Source organism: Cornus florida, unplaced genomic scaffold (genome assembly GCF_030987335.1).
Source record: "Cornus florida cultivar Cherokee Brave unplaced genomic scaffold, ASM3098733v1 CherokeeBrave_3.0.0_Hap2_Chr09, whole genome shotgun sequence".
In the NCBI taxonomy this organism is placed as follows: Eukaryota; Viridiplantae; Streptophyta; class Magnoliopsida; order Cornales; family Cornaceae; genus Cornus; species Cornus florida.
In genome coordinates this window covers 89,972,428-89,991,784 of record NW_026775579.1, presented here as the reverse complement: position 1 = coordinate 89,991,784, position 19,357 = coordinate 89,972,428, and the positions used below count along the sequence as shown (strand labels likewise).

The 19,357-nt window shown below is 35.8% G+C and overlaps 1 long non-coding RNA gene across 1 annotated transcript; it reads left to right on the top strand.

The window, feature by feature from the left end:
* The first annotated feature begins 12,520 nt into the window (after positions 1-12,520).
* On the top strand, positions 12,521-18,827 carry LOC132275044 (uncharacterized). The gene is made up of 3 exons (XR_009470582.1): positions 12,521-12,718; positions 13,415-14,506; positions 18,365-18,827. It is a non-coding gene; the product is annotated as an uncharacterized LOC132275044 (long non-coding RNA).
* Positions 18,828-19,357: the final 530 nt, after the last annotated feature.

Here is a 19,357-nt window from a genome sequence, read left to right as displayed (position 1 = left end):
GTCCAGAATACCAAACAGTGCCTTAGAAAACTAAAAAAAATAAAATTAATCGTATACTGAAGAGGGAACCTGCTCCAAATTTTGGGAGCAGGCTTTTTCAGCCTAGAGCCGGCTCTAGGAGTCCTTAGAGCGGGCTCTACTTGTTGTGGGAGCCGGCTCCCACATCCATGGAGCCGGCTCTCACCTCCTTTGAGAGCCTTTGTCCCTGTTGCTTCGTTTCAGTCCGTCTGCTCCCTTTCTAATCAATTCCTACCACTCTGTTGGTTTCTAAAAACTAATCTTAGGAGTCTTAATTTAGTCTAGAAGCATTCCCCAATGTTGTTTACAATAATTTTGAAAACAATTACAGAGTTTAATCAAGCCATTTAAACTAGCATTGTTGAAGAACAACACTGAAACTAATTTGCAACATCAGTTCTATCCTAACCCCTCTGTTCTTCCTCCAATTTAAATTTGAAGGTCTTAAATTACATCTAGTATCCATTCAGACCTTGGTTGATTTCAGTAAGATTCAAAATAAAAATTAGAACAGTGGGACGTTATGCCAAAACAAAGAATAAAACACATACCTGACAGAATGGTTTTACAGATAAATTTTCATGGTTAAAAGATCCTCAAGTAAACATATACAAATCATGCATGGTTCAATTAATGGCCAATTAATCCCATAGAGGTTATCTAGGTGCACAGAACACAAGCTAGAGAGAAGGAGGAAGATAAGAACTTGCATGTATAGTTTTGTAAACAAAACCTTGTTGCCGTTGTTCTAAGCTTTCCGACGACCACTGCAATATCGTCTATCCTCCTATGACTTCTGTTCCTCCCTTCTCCTAAGCCAAATCTTGAAGCCTCGGTTAGAAACCCCACAAACTTGCTCTGCTCTCTCAAAGCCTCACTCTGTAACTCTCTGTATCTATGTTACGTGAGTAGGGGTTTTCCAACCCTTAATATAGATTACAACTATGTATATATAGGCGTAAAAATCCTAAACCCTAATCCTTGTTTAATTAAAGCCAGAGCCCTAATGTAAAACTCTAGTCAGTCGGCCCATATAGCAATTTAGGTTATAAGATACTCGGCTACATACGCGTAACCTCTTAGAGAACCCTACTGTTTAAAATTAGACCAGTTATTAATTTATTTTAGTACAGTAACTGTTACTAATTTAATCTATAATTTAATCTAATTAAAACATTTAAATAAACCAATTTACACATTAGAATGACCAAACTAATCAAATTACAGAAAATACACATAACTAAATACACAACCCAATTAAAGAAAACAAGAAACAATTAACGAAAATAAAATTTATAATTAAACAATTAAAACACTTAAAGAATAAATGCCAATTAAATACATGTCACATAGGTAAACAATTAAATAAAATTAATAAATAAAAATAATTAAACCAAATAATCACGCAAAAATACAATAAAAATAATAAATAAATGCCGAGACTATCCTTTTAAAATTAGGGGTATTACATGTTATGCAGATGTTTATGGCCTATAACAGCTCATCTTTGATTAAAATTTATGTCACTAATACTGAGAATGAGGATTATAGGTTTAGTGCACAAGTTCAGCATCGGTGGACAAAATATTTAACCCAATCAATGGATGATAGTGACCATGTGCAGCCTAACAATGACCATGTGCAGGCTGCAAGTGTTGAAGAGAATGTGCACAATGATGTCTCAGTTGATGAAGATGATGAAATATATGATGGGGAAAATGGTGAAGAGTTAGATGATGTCTCAGTTTATGCACCAAGTGATGAGCTATGGAGTATCCATAGTGACTCAGATGATGAGATACATATTCCTTGCAAAAAAATGGAATTCATTGCTAGAAGGGAAATAGGAAATAAGGGAAAAAAATATTAATGGTGGGAATGGAGTTTGCTACATTTGCAGAATTCAAAGATGTGTTGAGAGAACATGCTATCAAGAACAAATATGACATTAAGTTTGTTAAAAATAATGGAAAAAGGGTCACATGTAAATGTAAAAATGAGTGTGGGTGGAGGATACATGCTTCAAAGTGAAAATCAAATGGTGCCATTGTGATTAGTACATTCAATGATGAACACAACTGCTCTGAAGTTCAAACAAGCAGACTAGCAACATCTTCTTATCTTGCAAATAAGTATGTACATAAGTTTAGGGGGGACCCTGAGTGGAAAAATTATGATTTTATGGGTCAGATTACTGATGATTTGAACCTGGGAGTTAATAGGTTCAAAATTTGTAGGGCAAAGAGGAAATGTCAGCTGATGATTGATGGTACACATGAAGATCAATTCTCAAAAATCATAGAGCATTGTCAGTTGGTATTGGAGACAAATCTTGGAAGTGTTGCTAAGGTTGATGCATTTTTAGAGCCAGATGGGAAGTCTACAAGGTTTGAGAGACTGTTTTTCTTATTGAATGCAATGTGGAAAGGCTTTAAAGAGGGTTGTAGGCCATTTATTGGCTTAGATGGCTGCTTTCTAAAAACTCATTATAATCAACATTTACTAAGTGTTATTGGTATAAATTGGGACAATAGCTTCTATCCCATTGCAGTTGGTATTGTGGAAGTAGAGTCAAATGAGACTTGGGATTGGTTTCTGGATAACCTCATGGATTTGTTTTGCCCTCACAAAGCAATAACATTTATCTCAGATAGACAAAAGGTATGTTAGAAAAACATTTTAGTTTTTAAATAGTTTAAAATTCTTTTACAGACTTTCAGTTTAAAACTGTATTTACTGATAGATAAATGCATTTATTGATACTTTAAAATACATTTTCAGATAGTTTAAAATTTCATTTACTGATATTATGATTTTATTATAGGGTTTGGTTGACACACTTGAGAAGCTTGGGTCAGATCACAGATTCTGTGTAAGGCACATGTATGAGATCTCCAAAAAGAAGTTCCCAAGCTTAAAGTTGAAGCAAAAGTTATGGGATGCAACAAATTCTTTCACAATGGCAGACTTTCAGGGATACATGCAGAGAATCAGGGAAATTAATACAGATGTATATGACTGGTTGGCCAAGATACCCCTTCACCTGTGGGCTAAGTGTAAGTACTCAGAATGGTCAAAGTGTGACCTTAACAGTAATAATATGTGTGAATCATGGAATTCACACATACTAAAGGCCAGAGATAAGCCCATTATCACCATGCTTGAAATGATCAGAAAGTCCTTGTTGAGGAAGTATCAAGAGAAAAAAGAGTACATGGAGGGGAAAATGGGGTTGTTGTGTCCAGCTCTAGCAGCTCAGCTAAAACTGAACAAAAGGAACTCAATGAGTTGTCATGCTCACCTTTTTGGAAAAGCCATTTATGAGGTTGACGATGGAGGAGTGAATGAGACTGTTGACTAACATAAAAAAAGTTATACTTGTAGGGCATAGGATGTCACAGGTATCCTATGCAAGCATGCATGTGTAGCTATACAAAAGAGAAGAGGAGCAATTCTTGAAGATTTTGTTGACCCATACTTTTATAAGAAGCGTTCTTGAAGTCATATGCAGGGATGGTATATCCAATGACATTGAGAAATATGAGAGAAGTAATTGGGGTGGTTCCAATTATTCCTTCTATAGCTAGGAAACCCCCAGGCAGGCCAAAGAAATTGAGGAAGAAAGCTTATGATGAAGGTACATAAAGTGGAAAATGTGTGTACAAACAAAGGGCTCACCTTATTTGTGAAAAATGTCAATTAACTGATCACGATGACCACTTAAAAGCAAAGGAGGTAGACCCAAAAACCCTCAACTTGGAGTATTGCATGTTCAAAAGGCAATTGAAACTGTTCTTAATGGCAGTGGTGGTGTTGGGAGTAACAATGCTATGGGCAGTACTTCAGTGAGAGTCAGTACTTCAGTGAGAGTGAGAGGCAGTGGTGTTGGGAGTATGAATGGTATTGGTAGAAGTCTTGGGAGTAACAATGTGTTGGGAAGTACTTCACTGAGAGGTGTTGGTGGCACTACTATGGGGATGCATAGGACTGGCAGTGGTGGTATTGGGACTAACAATGCTATGGGAAGTAGATGTGCTGTGGGAGGCAGGGGTGGCAGAGGTGCTGTGAGAGGCAGGGGTGGTGGCAGTCATAGGGCTGTAAATGTTGACATTGGTGCAGACAACTTGACTGATGTCCTAGTGATGGCTAGTGGGATCAATAGTGAGGTATATGCATTGATTTATATTAAATTTTTTTTTAATTTATTATTTTACAGGTACTGTCAACTCAACTTTAACTTTACCATCTTTATAGGTTATCAATGTTTCTCAGTCTCAGATTGTTGACATGCCACATACACTAGGGAATGGTACCCAAGAAAGCCAAGATTGGTGGTTTTAGGTAAATGAATTTTTACTTTTACTTTTTTTCCATTCAAAACACATACTTGCTTAGGGCATTTTTAATTATCTTGTACCACTTATTTGTTGCAGATTCCACTGTCTAAAACTGTTGCCTTTGTTTCATCCAAGTTTCAATTTACTTCAGTCTAAGGTGTTGTCTTTTGCTAATGGACAGTTAGTGGACAATATGCGACTTGTATGGTAAATCTGAAGTAATCTTTTGTATATTTGATTCATGGATTAACAAATAGACAACTATTGTTTTTGTTTTTAATATCTGTTTGACTGGCTGCAATATTTATGTATGTATGGAGCTATAATATGTATGTATGTGCTGCGTTGTTGGGGAACTATGGAGCTACAATATGTATGTATGTATGTGCTGTGTTGTTGGGGAACAATGGAGCTGCAATATGTGTGTATGTTTTTAATATATGTATGTATGTATGTGTTTGTATGTGGAACAATATCTATGTATGTTGTTTGGGAACTATGGAGCAAATTATGTATGCGTAAATTATGCATGTCTATGTTGGTGGTGGTTGTGATTATTTAACTTATTGAATGTTGTCATTGAATGGGTGGTGCAGGCTATAGTTGGTCATTTATTGAATGATTGGTCACCATTGAATGGGTGGTGCAGTAGGTCTGTGTATGTGAGTGTTGTTGGGTACAATGTTTATGTATGTGAGTAGTGTTTTTGGAATGTGGTGCAGGTTGTAGTTGCATTTAAAAAATAAAAATCAAAAAGGTTGTAGTTGCTTTCAAACTAGTTAGACTTGCATTCAAACATGTTATACTTGCATTCGAACATGTAACACAAGTAAATAACCACAAAACATATTTTTGTTTACAATGTTTCACATTACTAGCTTGAACAATACAATACAAGTAAAGAACCCCAAAAGAAAATTGAGAATGGAACTATTAAACTGAGGTAAGCATCAACTTTTAGGTTGGGTATATCCTGTGTGCTTCATCTCTCTTAATTCTGTTATCATGTTTTCCATCTCCAAAAGCTTGCCATCATTCACATTCATGGTTAGAGCTTGACCAATTAATGGAGAATCAGCTCTTTGCAAGTCCCGTAGCTCTTGTATATCTGTCATAAGATCTCAAATCAATTTACGGTAATAATCAGGCAATTCTTCATCCTCCCACCTCAAAAAACCACATGAACCAGTTCTGTAGTTGGCGCACTCGTAAAACCTTCTACTAGGATTTCGTTGGGTAGATGACACATTCAAAGGACTTTTAACTCCACATTTACAATAATATTCTTTCACCGACCTCCCATATGGGTAACAATGGCTTTTTGAGCTTGAAGATGATGGCATATTTTGGAGTAAATGAAAAAAATTTATGAGACAATTAATAATATAAATAGTGTGCAGTTATGGATAAAGAAAGAAATGAAGAAATGGAGAAGAGGTTCACGACTCAGTGACGCACAATCTGAACGGTGGAGATTAGAGTTTGACCTCGGGAACAGTGATTCGTACTCGTGAACAGTAACTGGGTCGCACAGGTTTTTTCCATTCTGCCCAGATTTCATCAAACATCCGATCCCGCTTCGTCCGTGGTCCGATCGAGCTGAAATTTGGAGGATAGGTTCATGACTCAGTGTCGCACAATCTAACGGTGGAGATCAGATTTTGAGTTCGGGAATAGTGTTTCGTACCCGTGAACAGTAACCGGGTTTTGGAACTCGCCGGGATTTTTTAAGAAGACGACGTTGAAACTTTGAACAAAAGTTTCTGAGGCAAGATTCTATCCTTACTCTTTCCCTTAGGCTTCATACTCTTTGCACTCTTAAATGATTTCAGGATTAATGAAGATTAAACCAAACTAAAATGATATCTGTTTTGCTATGAAACTGGTAGTTACAGTAGTGTTGTATGCTTGTTCAACCTAGACTAAGCATGTTTGTGGATGCATTGCGGTTCTGTGGTTCACGTTTTTCCTTACCACTGCTAGTATAAATTATTGGAAGGATGGGTCTAGATGATAGCTATCTTAACTTCTGTAATAGCAACAGTTGGAACTTAAATACTAGGAGGATTTGAGTTTAACACTAGATCGGTTTTGTGGAACACTATAATTTGAGCATGTCTACATACATACTGTGAATATTGTTTTGATGCTTACATTATCACAGTTAGTATCAACTGTGGAGGTTAGGATTTTGTGATACATACCCTACATATCTGTATGTCATTTGTAAGGTGTTAAATGGAAGTTTTAATTAATTCTGTCTTTATATCAGACTAAAGGGAACAACTTAAATTGGGCATGTATATGTTGTTGTTGTGACCCTGTTTATCAATACTTATTTTATCACTGCTAACATTGAATGTTGGATGTTGGAATTTAGTTGATATATACTTGATTTATTGGTATTATTGACTACTGGAGGATTGGAAAGTAGGCATCGGTATGGGACGGTGGCATACTAAGGATGGGTTTGGTTTTTAAAGCAATACCATTACCCACCTACTTGGAATAAGGATGGGATTAACTAAAAGTTAAGTCCCGTAGATTTGTATTGTCATGGCAACTACTTGTTGAGCGGCAATACCAGGGATTTTGGATGGATTTTATATATGTACTGTTATGGTGCCTCGGTATGAGCTTGAGCCTCAGGACCGATGGCTAGGGAGCGTATATGCATCGGGATGTGTAGCTGGCTACGATGGTTGGAGGTGTACCCTGTTTAGGTATAGGTACATATGCCCACTTCGTGTGCGTTTTAGCATGTTACCTCTATTCAGGTTGAGACTGGCCTGTAGTCTAGTGAGAGTCCTTTAGTGTGACTATATATATATATTTACGGACTATTAGCTATTGTTGAATTGTTTAGGATGTACATGCGTATCGGGCCTCTGTTTGGATTGTAGTAGTATAGAACTTGCGCGTGGGCCTGACCCACTTCTATTTTTCAGGTACACGACAGTTCTAGGCTTAGACGTGTTCGTACTGAGCAGAGGTCTCTATTCACTCTTCCGACGATGTAGGGCTCTCTCTCTATAGTTTTATTTCTGGACGTTTATTACAGTTGTTCTATCTTCCGTTTGGATGTTTAATAGGGGTCCACTAGAGATGGATTCCCAAGTTGTAAACTGATGGAGTTTTGGAGTTTGGGTTTGATGGATTTTAATAATTATAGTATTTTGCGGATTCTATTTTTAGTTCCTTCAAGCTTTAAATTCATTTCTTAATTTATTTTGTATTCCGTGTTCATTTCTTAATGCATGGAGAGAGAGAGAGAGACGAATTGGGATTAAGGGTGGGGGGGCCTTTTATGCACAAATGTTGGGGGTCTTTTATGCACAAATGGTGAGGAGCAAAATGGGAAACAAAAGGGTAAAATGGGATTTTCAGTTTTATTTTTTGTAAAAAGTTGTCAGAGGGACTGGTTATGTACTTTTTTGAATTTTGTGAACTTGCATGCACATTTTTAAAAAATAGGGACTAGTTTTGCACAAAGTCTATATATCAGGGGGGTTTTTTGCACTTAACCCTTAGTAGAAGTCATTATTCTTGATAATTTTCTACATACAACCCCCTTAAAATTTTAGGTATCAACTTAAGTTTTGTTTCATGAAAGAACCCATAATGATTAACGAACTAGACAAACGAACCCACATCATAGTAGTGATTAACGAACTAGGCAAACCCTTGTCATTACACTACTCCCTTAATTTTCACTTAAAAATATTTTCAGGAGCCAAACAGCAGAAAATGCAAACACCAGGGGAAAAAAAAAAATTCATTTTACAAGAAATTATTTTATAAGAAAAACATTTTACGTTCAAACAAACGGAGGCATAGTTCATAATATTTTACTGTCAATGTAGGAATTTTCCCATCTCTCCAATGATCACGACAGTTTAACTCGACCAAAAAATTTTTATGTGTTAAGACTAATTCTTCAAAAATTGAGTAGATGATGAAGTTTTCACGTCATTGAAAATGTTGAAAATGAATTTTGAACTTTCACTCATATTTGAAATGCTATGTTTCACACCGCCGAATTGATATTTAGAATTTGAGATTGGAGAACATTTTGTTCAAACTTTATACTAAAATTTATTCAATCTCAAGTCACAGACCCCGATTCGATATTGCCAAACACAACATTATGTTGTACTTTTATTGTTCCATTTGTATTGCTTTTTCAATGCATGAACTTCCGATTGAAAATGAGTTTTCAACTTTCCAAACACCTTGAGTTGAAGAGGTGGGATGTTTTAAGTGGTGCAATCCTCGCTACATTACGGCTCAAGTATACTCTAATCAATTGCTAGATGTACATAGAGACATAGGTTAAGTAAATGGATGACCCGTTAAGTAGGAGACATTGATCATCTATGTTCTTCGAATTTGCCAAAAAAAAAAAAAAAAAATTAATGTTGTTCGAATGGAATTGTTATAGTAGTTGAGAAGAAGTTGAAAAGCAATAGAGAGAATCCTATATGCTTAGGGCTTCGAGTCTAGGCCAGATAAATGGGCCGGGACAGGCTTGATCTGGGCCAAACTGTTTCCACGTGGCTTGATATTCCTTTCGAACGGTTCAAGATTCCTTATCACGTAGACTATTTCCTCCGCACCGTTGGATTCATCTTGTCATTTTTTCCTTCTAGAAATTACGCAAACACGCGGCTGTGTGTCAAATTGTCAATGCGTGCGTGTAGGTGTGTGTGTATATATATAGAGTAGTATATGTAACCCTAATTGAATGTGTAAAGCGCAGTTCTTATAGTCCTCTTCAGTGGTCTACGGCGGTCTTTACTGAATTTTGGCCTCCTAGTTTGATCCGTTTCATTTGTTTGTACAGAGAAACAACAGTTGAGAGCAGAGTGAGATTCTCTATCTCTTTCTCTACTGTTTTTCTCTGTACAAAGAGATGAACTGGCTCATCCCTTTTCCTAAAGTGTAGATCTGTATCGATCTTAATTCGTTTGCTTTCATGGTGTTTGGCAGTGCTTATTTGGTTATATATAATGTGTTTGTCCTAGATGCTACTAGTGGATTTAGTTGTCTGTTTTTTGACTTCCACTTGATCTTCTGACCAAAAAGATCTGAAGTGTATATATATTTATATAACTATTCTCATAAAACAAAATCAACCCGATGCTTCCACTTATCTGCGGATTGCTTAGTAAGTCCATAGTCACATCTATTTTATCAGTGTGTGTGTCAGAGTTAACCAGAAGATAAAACTTCAAGTTATACACAGATATTAATAGTTATATATATATATATATATATATATATATATATATATATATATTGAGTTATATATAAAGAAGTGTATATATATATATATAACTATTCTCATAAAACAAAATCAACCCGATGCTTCCACTTACGGATTGCTTAGTAAGTCCATCGTCACATCTATTTTATCAGTGTGTGTGTGGCAGAGTTAACCAGAAGATAAAACTTCAAGTTATACACAGATATATATATATATATATATATATATATATATTGAGTTATATATAAAATCAACAAACTGTACACACCCTGTTTGGTTGGAGTGTTTTATACTTGTTAGCACATAATTTTCTTGTTCTTTCGAATTGGAAAAGTTTGAGGCCTTGTGTTCTTTATGATTAATTCAATTTAAAGTAGTTATTTTTCTACTTGTCATAGAAATTTGTTCAATTTATTCTCTTGTTGAAAGATTCACATAAGGTCTCATCATATAAGTTGTTTGATATCTCCACATAGATTTTGTTTGATACGGTTATATAATTGGTCATATTTGTCCACCAAGCTTCATCAATTAAAATTAGGTCACATTTTTTTTAAATTTTTCTCACATTCATTAGACTGACTGATATTGAAAATCCACTCAATATATATAATATTATGTATTATTATTATTTTATTTTCACACACAATATCTTATTTAGGTGGTTTGTTAATCATAAAAATTAATTCTCTTGTTTTGCCTTGTGATGTTCTTGGAATGCCAATGAAATTATGTGAAAAGGGTCTTAGAAGAGAGAAAAAAAAGAAAAGAAAAAAAAGGAAAAAAGAAAAAATAGTGTTTTGGTTTATAATTTTGAGAATAAAAAATAATTTTTAGACATTTTTATAACTAAGTTTGTTAAGAGTTTTTTATATTTAAGTTTTTAGAAAATTTATGAGAATAATAAAAACAGTTCTTAGTCTTTTTTCTTTCATTGTTATAACAGACCTTTCAAAAATAAAAATATCAATTATAATTGAATTTTTAAAAAAATAATAAAAGACAACCGAACGTACAAACTAAGCATATAATCTTCCTTCAAGAAGACTTTCATCATTGGCAAAATTCTTAATAATAGACCTTTCAAAAATAAAAATAGCAATTGGATCCTAAGTCACGTTAAGTGACTCATAAAAATTGCAAAATAGCAATTGAATCCTAAGTCACGTTAAGTGATTGTGTGATTTAGATTGGACCTTTTAATAATTATATATATTAAAATAAAGTATTTTGCCTCCTATTAATTGGGTGTTTTGAAAACTTTAAGTTCGGTGGAAAGGAATGATATCCGGAGAACAACACTAATTAAAATAAAGGGTAAAGTGCAAATAACCCCCCTGTACTATTGACAAATTGCAACTAACCCCCCCCAAACTAAAAAAAACCCTCCTAAACTATGAATTTGTTGCATTTCAGTCCATTCCGGTGACTGACTTAACCGGAAAAATAAAAAGTCTGAATTGCCCTTATGATTATTCACTACTGTATAAGGTATATAAATATATATGCGTTTATATATATATATATATATATATATATATATATATATATATATATTTCTGGTTTTAAACTGAATTTATATATATGTGTTTATATATATATATAACATTGGACATTGAAGAGAGAGAGAAGCATCAGGCTGGAGATTGAATCGTGAAGGAAATGAAGGAAAAAGATGGTGGCGGCGGCGGCGATTATGGTGACGGAAGAGGAGGTAAGTCGGCGATTATGGTGACGATGCGGAGTCGACGCGTCAAAACCCAAATCATCCTCGTCGCCGCTGGGATCTCGCTGCCGTCATCTCCTGCGCCTGCCCCGCCACCGTCTCTTGCGGTGACAGTTGGAACGAGCTCGGATGGTGGAGAGGACCGGCGAACAAGGTGGGCTGAACGGCGATGGGCTGGTTCGGCTATGGTTAACTCGCGGCGATGGGCTAGTTGCGGCTTAGCTGCACAGCGGCCGAGCTTCCCCTCATCCGCAAACCTCCCTGTTCCGATCTGGACGGTCACCCACTTCTCGTTTTCATCGACCCCAAATTACTCCGCAATCATTTTCCACAAGTGCTTCCACTTGAACAGATCGCCGTTGCTGCAATTGAAAGCTTCGTTGCTCGCGTATGGATCCATCGCTGCCCATACTAGTGCTCCGCTATCAGACCGGAATTGGACGCCACCGAGTATCAGTTCCATGCCGCCTTCGTTCCCGAGGGAGAACCAGAGATTGTGTTTAAAGGGGGTGATGGCAGTGGGTTAGTGGGGGTTTGGTTTCACGGTGTGTGATGGGTTTGATGGAGAGAAGGTTGGGCTGTGGTTGGGGTGGTGGCTGTGGGTTTGTGTACTGGTTCGATTGGGTTTGGTGGTGTGCCGTTGAGATGCCGATGGAGGTGGTAGTGATGGTGGTGGGTTTGATTTCGTTTAACGGTGTGTTTTGGCATGAGTTCAGGAGGGTTTTGTGGTGGTTATGTTGGTGGTTGCGGACGGTGGTGGTGGTTATGTTGGTGGTTGCAGAAGGTGGTGGTGGTCGTAGACGACGGTGGTGGTGGTTATAGAATAATTTGGTATTTTCATATATAGAAGGGCATTATTGTCCAAAAAACTTAGTTTGTCTGTCGCGTGTGAATCACGAGCTCATTTTTGGACGGCCGGTCACCGGATGGGGTGATCTGTAACTTTTTTGTATAGTTTGAAGGGTTTTTTGCATTTTTGGTAATTCAAGGGGTTAGTTGCAAATTTTCCCATAGTTCAGGGGGTTATTTGCACTTTACCCTAAAATAAATTAAATGAATTGACATGATTGAAGTCAATTCAGACAAGCTGTCACAATTAATTAAAATAACCTATTGTTAACTTGGCAACATGGTGTTTGAATTGTGTTTTGCCAGTCATTTGTTTCGGGCAATTACTGAATTAACCTTAACATTTAGAAGTGAGAATTGGGGGAGAACGAACTTTTCCATTATCTAACATAGACGGTTCACTTGCATGCCCCAGTTGCCCATCTCCTCCGGACACCTCTGCAAAAATCTCCGTTGAAGATGCACAGAATGCCACTGCTTCAGTATACAGACCATTCGTTTCTCGCTGTTACCTTCTCCAAGGTGATCCTTTGCTTCTCTCTCTAGACGACACAGTTATGTTTCCTTCTCATACTACTAGAACTGTTAATCCTCATTGAAATCTTTGAATCCTGAAGTTATCAGAGAAAATTAGATCTGGGTTTAACAATATATAGTATTAAACTCGAAGATGCTCTGTGTTTATTCAACCAAATGGTCCAAATGCGATATCTTTTTCCCATTATTGAATTTAATAAATTATTTAATGGTATTGCCAAATTGAACCACTTTTCGGTATCAGTTTCTCTGTTTAAACAAATGTGTATGTTGGGTATTCCTGCTAATGTTCTTACCTTAGCTAACATATTGAAAAGTGTTTGTGTTCTGAACTCGATCACCTTCACCACTCTGCTAAAAGTGCTCTCCTTAGAGGAGGCAGGAGAGTTATTTGACAAGCTGTTGAGAGAGAAATAAATTGAACCAAATGAATTCATGTATTACACATTCGCACTGATGCATGGGCTTTGCAGAAGAGGGAACACTAGCATGGCCATTGGGCTACTTAGGTGTATGGGTGTATGGAAAAGAACAATTGTAGGTCTGATGTAAATGGTTTATTGCACGATTAATAATTGACGGAATGCCTAATTGTGCTTTCAATTTTTTCTTCGAAATGATTGAAAATGGCATTGTACCGAATGTTGCCACCTACAAGTCATTGATTTACCGCTTTTGCAGTTTTGGTCATTGGAAGAGGCTAAAATATTATTGAATGAGATGGTTGACTGGAAGATTGGTCCAGATGTATATACCTTTCAATATTTATGGATGTACTTTGCAAAGAAGGGATGGTAAAAGATGCCGAGTATGTAGTAGAATTCATGATTCAAAGAGGTGAGGATCTTAATGTAGTCACCTATAGTGCACTCATTTGTGGATATTGTTTGCAAGGCCAAATGGATGAAGCAATAAACACCTTAAATGTCATGTTGTCCAGAGGCTGTGTGCCCAACATTTGGAGCTATCACATTCTAATCAATGGATATTGCAAGAAGGGGATGATAGACGAGGCCTTGCATATCTTTTGTGAAATTCCTGGTAAAGGATTGAAACCCTCAGAAGTGCTGTTGCCCTAGGGCTTTTTTACGAAATGCAAGCTAGGGGACAAAATCCTGATTAGTGCAATTGGTCCATATTGTTGGATGGTTTGTTCAAGGACCAGTATACTGCTGAGGCATTGTCATTGTATCATGTTATGTAGAGTAATACTTTTTTTTTTATCCCTATCTTACTTTTTGCAGTATCCTCCTTGATGGGCTGTGCAAAGGTAGGAAGCTTGATATTGAAAGGGATATTTTCAATAACCTTTTTTCTAAGGGGCTACAACCCAATGTTAAGACTGAAGACATATAATATAATGGTAAATGGACTCTGTTACTAAGGGCTATTGGACGATGCAAAAAAGTTGATCCTGGAAATGGGAAAAATGGTTGCTTGCCTAATATGTCACCTATGATATTCTTGTTCAGGGATTCCTTAGAAGAACAAGTGTTTCCAGGCAATGGTACTTTTGGAGGAAATGCAAGAAAGGAGTTTCTCTCTCGATTCATCTACTTTTTCCATGTTAGTTGATGTATTCCCAGGGGAATGGCAAGATCCTACCCTCCTTAATATGATGCAAAAGTTCGTTGCAAAGGATAAGCAATCCAACTTAAAGACTCCATTTGAAAATGCATGTTGTTGCTTGTGGCAATCTGTTGGGATCACTGGAGAGATCTTCTACAATAAGGTCTAGCAGCGTCTTCATTCACTCTATGCAAGTATCTTCTGGTGAGTTTCAATTGCTAACTGTTAGTTTTATTTGAAGTTTGATCTTAATGTTATTTTTAGTTATAGACTCTAATACCCTATATATATATATATATATATATATCGTCTTACATGGTGAACCATCTTATTCACATTACCAAGTGCGAATTATATTTTGTTTTAGGTTTTTATATAACTACTTGTATATCTTGTGGCTAAGTTGTGTCTTTCTCACGTCTTGAACTGTAAAGATGCTCTCTCTCGCTCGCTGTTTTGGGCATGCTCTCATGTTTCATCAATAAATAATGCTATTTGAATTCTTACAGTGGTGCTTAAAGAGGCTTTGTAACTTTCAAAAATTCAAAGCCACAACAATTTTGATTTTTCATTTACTAGTACAAATTTGAAGAATACTGAATGTGAAGAGAAGCAAGATTTAAACATTTGACAACTGAAATTGCAATATTATAATTTTAGCCGGGGAATCCATTAAAGGTATTTGTTGCATTTGATGTAAAAATTATTTAGCATAATTTAGAGAATGTAATCATTTACTTTAGCAAAAGGGAAGTGTAAAACTTGACATGGCACCCTACATTTGAGTGGATTTGAAAAATTGATTCGATAACAGTCCTCTGACAATAAGAGGATGATTTGGCTTTCTACAAAATTAGAGGATGGCTTGGATATTTATATAATAACATATATATAGTCCAAAACCATACATGAACATATATTTGTAGTATATTCATAATAAATCTCCTCACATTTTGCTGTCGTCCATTCTCTTTCAAACACCGTCTGCTAGGAAGTACAGACACTTCTCTTGGGGTGCCGTGGTAGTATCGTACACTCGGACATGGCTAGAAGTGTCCTAAATTTTGAATTTATTAATTTTTTGTTGGACACGACCTGGGACACGTTTTGGACACTTTCAATTTTTTTTAGAAGAATGTGTTTCAATGTAATTTGAGATAGATTATGGGTTAATTAGAAAAATAATATAAATTTTAAGAAAACAAAAATAACAAACATCTTGCTCTAGGCTCCAAATTAATGATTTTATCCATGATTATATGTTAAAATGATAATTTTTATTTTATTTTATTTATATATATAGAATATATTATATTATTATTTTTTGACCGTAATTTGATGTATTCATGTTGTATCTGTATCCAATGTTTTTTAGAATTTGCCATATCGCCATGTCCATATTGTGTCACAATTGTGTCCCGTGTCCCGTGTCCTTGCTTCCTAGGATTTCTGCAAGTAACTACATTAACACTATCCTAGAAGGACTCATCTTAGGGGATAAAATTGCTAGGTAGTGGACTTACTCAACAAGTTGATGCAAAAGAAAGAAATTGAACCTATGAAAGCTTTGCAGAACTGGAAACACTACTCAGGAGTATTGGAAAAAGAGTTGTAGGACTGACATAGTAGTCGATAGCATGATCATTGGTAGTCTTGCAAAGGATAGAATGGTGAACAAAGTTTTCAAATTTTTATCTGAAATTATTGAAGAAGGCATTTCGCTAAATGGTAGGAGAGGATACTGGTTTTTATGACCTATGCAATGCGTTTTTGAAGACCATTAGTATGGGCTGGGAGTATTTTTTGGGCTTGATCACTGGTTTGGGAACTGTCATCTATGTAGGAGTTTTTGAATTTTTTTCTGGATGGAAGTCGTTTGAAGGTTCGATTATAGATTTATGTCATTTTGATTGAAGGGCAATGGTTTGGGATACTAAATTTTATTCTTTAGAATTGGCTGATGGTTGAGGCTGATGGCTTTTCTATCTTATCGCATGCCTAGTTGTTGCATTCTACGGTGGAGGATTCCTTGAAATGGAATGTTCTGAAGGGAAGAGAATTTGAGTTTTGTCATTTAACGGAGTACTTTGGGGAATATGTTCCGAGGGCTTCCTTGGAAGGAGATTTCGTGGTCTAGAGTCCCTTCTTAGACTACTTTTTCTTGGTGAACCAGGCAGACTTGTATAATTGATGCTTAGTTGAAGATGAGGCATTTATCTGTAACAGGTGCTACATGTGGAATTTGGAGGAGGCAGTTTATCACTTTATTCCCTGCTCAGTTGCATGGAATTTGTAGGCCCTTCTTTCCTTAGTAGGCATCCTGTGGGATTTCCTACATCTACTTCTTAGGTCGTGGCTGGTTGAATGGGAGTCGAGGTGAGAAAGATACAAGTTACGTTTTAGGTCACCGCTCACAATTCTGCTGAAGTTAAAACATATTTTTAAAGTTTATCGCCCTTGTATTTTTGGATTATCGGGTGATCTTGTCTAGAATGATTTTTTCATAGAGGCTTTGGGAGAATGAGGTGATAGTTTGGGATAAAGCCATGAAGGTAAGGATGATGAGTATGAGTCTTTGGGAGACTCAGGTGATAGTTTTTGTATGCTTTGTTTTTATGTACTTTTTTTTTCCTCAGTAATTTATTATTATTTTATTTTATATACTTCATTGGTATATCTGCCTTCTGGTGAATTTTATCCATAAAAAGGAAAAAAGATATGTTCTTTTGTTATAGAATTTTTTATATACTGTGATGCCATTTTGCGAAATGTGGAATTGTGGAATGCCATTTTCTTATTGTGTTCCTAAATCAACATTGTAATGTGAATTTCATTGTAATGGCAATTCACATAGGACATTCGTAGTAAAACAATCCTTTTACTTTAGGCTCTTAACTTCATTACATATGTTCTTCTGACGTGTCATTTGTGATGATAGCAAATACTTGTGACAAGTTACTATAATTGTGGTACATATGCTGATTTGCATGTGCTCAATCCAAGTGGACCATAATGACAACTGATGAAAGATGTAAAAATTGAAGAGAGAAATTAAACATGAAGAGCACAACACACAAAGCCCAAAGGGCTAAATCACTTTTGTTATATTCTCTCTTAATATTGTTTACAATCAGCACCACTATTTATAGGTTACAAGTGATAAATATGGAAAATACATTGATGGAGGATTCCTAAAATCAATCCCATAAATCACTGCAACCAATACTCTATCATAGGCTAAAACCACTCCTATGATATTCTCCAACAACAAATGTATACTGAGACCTTATTTGTGTGGAATATGTTAAATTTGTCGCTCTCTATATTTTTCTTGATGGCTTTCTCCAAATTTTTATTTCCTAAACTTATTAGTCTTTGTGATTTGTTATTATTTTTTGTTTTTCTGGTCAATTAATCATATTTTCTACGTCAGTGGTCATCTTTCTTCATAAGTTCATATGAATATTTGGACTAGCTGAAGTTGTAAAAGGAATTTGTTTCCACTATTTGATTAACAATAATTATTTTTTAAAAACTATAATTAGATTATGGCTTTCACATAATCCGCTTGGAGATATCTTTGAGACTCCCAATTAAATCTGGTAGAGTTGTTCTATATTTTGCATCCGCACACTTTTTGCCATTTTACCTTGTTGGCTGTTTTTGGTGATCATGTTCAAACCTCTGGTGTTGATCCAAAATGAGGTTTGCTTTACAACTGAGCTGGCTTGGGGTATTTTTTTTTTTAACAAAAGTTAGTCATACTGTATCATTTCAGTTAATTGTTTTATTGTCATTTTTTCCTTCTGTTTTTTTTCTTTTCTTTTCTTTTTTCTGTGCGCTGAGTTTTCCTTCCTTGTTTTTTTTTGGTTGAGGTAGGTGATACTGATGCCTTGTTTGATTCTTGGAACTGTAAACATCTATTTGTTGACATATACGTTTTCTTAAACGTGAAATATATATCAAAAGGTGTCTTTTAACACTCTAGATGCAAATGCAGAATGCATGGCGGAAAATTTCTAGACCTGTTTTTCAGAACATTGGATTTTATGTGTTTTGTAGATTATGGGGTGAATCTTCCTTTGTTTACCATTATCCATCTAGAGTGCTGCAAAGGGTCGTCCAAGTTCAATTTTGGTCACATTATACACGAGCGTTGCAGGTGCTTGATCTGAAACTTGGCTTCTTGTACCAGCTGATTGTTCCTTTATGTGCAATGAACCTTTCCCTTGAGGTTTTCAATAGGTGTATATATATGTTTTTAGTGCAAGTTGATGTGAGAAATCCTCAATTATACCTGTAGTAAAATTCTGAAGTGGCCTATTGAATATAAGACATTGTTGGACTCTTTAAATTCTGTTTTGCCTCAACTAAAGGACGATTTATGTATGCAACTGCGGTATTCTCCTTGAACCACATTTCTAGCTCGATCACTGACGTCCACAAAGCTTGCCATTTGTTTTATATCTGTAACTGTAAGTTATTGTTATGTGAAATGGTAATTTGAATATAGTCCACTGGAAAATATCATGCATTTGTCAATTTGGTTGCTGTGTGATGATATCTACATATCTTTGTGCATTGACACCAGGAACTGAAATTGCTAGTGTTGCTTTTCTTCATTCGGAATATTTTAATTCAGGTTTGTTTTCCTTTTCAAATTGTCAGGATTGCAAGATAATGAGATAATGAGGTTTGGTTTCGTTCATCATTCTAGACCGTGAATGATTTGTTTTTGGAGATTGTCTTGGGAATGATCTTAACCAACAAAAGACCTCTTGAAAGCCCAAGGATTTGTCCGCCTCATGTACTAAAGATAAAAAAATAAAAAAAAACCTCTCTGCTGCATTTTTTACAACATTTTCAATTTATGATATAAATGAATGCATTTTTTACAACATTTTCAATTTATGATATAAATGAAAATAGGATTCTGAATGTTTGATTCCAATACTAACACCTAACATCTCCTATCATGTTATTAAATTGAGGAGGTCAGAAGTGATATGGGCCGGATATGACCCGCGAACATGGCATCCGATCCGAGCAGCTGGA